We start from the raw sequence: 2,302 nt of genomic DNA, 5'->3' as shown, positions 1-2,302 counted from the left end.
TGTATATGAATATATTATTAAGAAAATATTAATATATAAATCCCAACGGCACGATAATGAAAGCAGATACTTAGCCACATATACCTAATTCCTTTTGAGCGAGTACTTTCTTGAATTTCAGGAATTATGAGAGTTGCATTTAAAAACCTAGCAACAGCAACCAGATCACAGATCTACAAAACCAAGAAAAATGTCAATGGTAGAAATGATCAATTAATCTACTCTTCATTAACAAGAAGATCAATATTAACTACACACAATTAATTAATTAATCAATTCTCTATAGCATATGAACATGATAGGATCAAAGAACAAATTAAAGCAGGTAAATTTAGAAAAGAGTGATGAGAATGAAGAGAAGAAGAGCAGCATAAAATTTTCATTAATTCTGGTTCAGGAGTATGAGTCCTCATAAAATTTTCCTTAAGGATTTTCATGAGAGGAAGACTTAACTTGGATTTTTTGGAATATTCAACAGAAAAATCAGTTAATAACACTAAGATTATATTCACAGAACTGCATAAAAATGAGCTACTTAATCATGCTGAAAATAACAACTTCAAGTTTTAACTTCTAACAAAAATGAGGATCTATAAAGAAATACCTTCTCAGCAACAGAACTCATATGCATTTCTATTCCCTATAGCAAAGTTCCACACCCCCAGCTCAATCAACAAAGAAACTACCTTATTCTCTTCAGTGGCCCCAGCCGCAAGAGTTTCAAGTGCATTTATTCTTGATTGGTACTTCTCCTCACGAGCCTTGAAAATATTGTTTTGCTTCATATATGCAACATAGTAAAACAGTCATTCTTCAAGGATAACTGAAAAACTTGAATTCTCTAGGGAGGCAATGAACATATAAAGTTAATTTTACATTTTTTATGCTTTCTGCTTGATGTGAAACACGCAACCCAATGACTTGCAGTATTTTCTTCAACAGGCAACCTGCACGTTGAGCCTAGAAACATGCAAATAAACTCAACAACTGTTTATCAACAAAACCAATTTGGCAAGCACAGGAAATAGCATTGACATGAATTATTTATTGCAGAAGTATTCAGCCCTCCAACTATTCTTTAAACCCAACTCCAGCAGCGGCACCAACTTTGATTATGCCCGCAGCAGTGACAATTTCAACCATTTAAGCAGAACTCAGCGATACTAAGACAGAGGTGCTTACTAATGGAATCAAAATAAGAATGCAGAGATAAACAAAATGCAGCAAAATTAAGGGTAGAGAACATTACAGGTTTTCGAATTACATAATTGGAATCAAAATGGAGAGTGGCGCTGTTGATGGTAGCTTCAATGGTGGAAAACCCCAAAACAGAAACTGCAGTAGCCAACTCTCACGGAACAGGAATGGAATTGGAAGAATATGGTGGTATTAGCGGCTCAGGGAAAGGCAGAACGGTGACAGCGATCGCGGCTCTAGTGAAGGTGACGGCGGCTTTTCCTCCTCGTCGCAGTCCTTGGCTCACGTCTCCCTCATCTCCATCTCGGGCTTCTCTCAGTGACACAGAGCGATGACCTCGAAGCACGACGGCGACGCGAAGGCGGCTCCATGGACGGGACGGCAGTGATGGCAGCTCCTCCTTCTGACCTCCATCACGTCTCTCTCTCGACGCCTCTCCTTCATCCCTGTTCAATCGGGACCAAGGCGGACTCCACGGAACGGCCGCGACGGGCGGGCAAGGCGCGGCGACGAGCGGGCAAGGCGCGGCGATGAGCTGGCAAGGCGCGACGACTCCCTTCCTCTCCGCTTCTCTTCTTCTTCCCGTTTCCCCTCTGCTTCTCGTCGTTTCTTTCCTTTTCTTTGAACGTATGCATTGTGCGTTTTGTGAAATTAGGGTATCAATTAGGAATTTTGTGATAGTAAATTTTTTAATTATTAAAATTTTTAAATTTAAATTAATTTAAATTCAAATTATCAAAACTTAGTTTAGTTATAAAAATATTCTTAAATAGTAATTAGGCTTAAGGTTAGGGTTAAAATTAAAGTAATGTAAAAAATTTAGTAAAATTAAAAAGTAGAATAATAATTGAAAATCAATCATAATTTATTTAAATTATTTTAAAAATATAATATTTTTTGTCAACTATTACTTAGTTTTATGTTTTAAATAATTTTTAATTTAAAATTAATAGTATTTAACTTAATTTTTTATTTATAAAATTAAATTTAAAATTTTAATATTTAAAATAAATTATATAAAATTATTATTAGTTTTTAATTATTAAAATTTTTAAAAGATAAATTATTTAAAATTATAAAAATATATAAAAATCTTCATTAATTT

General features: G+C 34.8%; 1 long non-coding RNA gene across 2 annotated transcripts; it reads right to left on the bottom strand.

Moving 5' to 3' along the window:
* Positions 1-47: 47 nt before the first annotated feature.
* Positions 48-1,846, bottom strand: LOC107472080 (uncharacterized). Of its 2 annotated transcripts, XR_002369692.2 has the most exons (4): positions 1,250-1,846; positions 877-960; positions 605-779; positions 48-173 (listed from the first exon to the last, which is right to left on the bottom strand). It is a non-coding gene; the product is annotated as an uncharacterized LOC107472080 (long non-coding RNA). The 2 variants fall into 2 exon arrangements; XR_008008427.1 differs by having other exon boundaries at positions 877-1,846.
* Between the last annotated feature and the right edge of the window lie 456 nt (positions 1,847-2,302).

Source organism: Arachis duranensis, chromosome 4 (assembly GCF_000817695.3).
Source record: "Arachis duranensis cultivar V14167 chromosome 4, aradu.V14167.gnm2.J7QH, whole genome shotgun sequence".
Classification (NCBI taxonomy): Eukaryota; Viridiplantae; Streptophyta; class Magnoliopsida; order Fabales; family Fabaceae; genus Arachis; species Arachis duranensis.
This window is presented reverse-complemented; position numbering and strand designations above follow the sequence as displayed.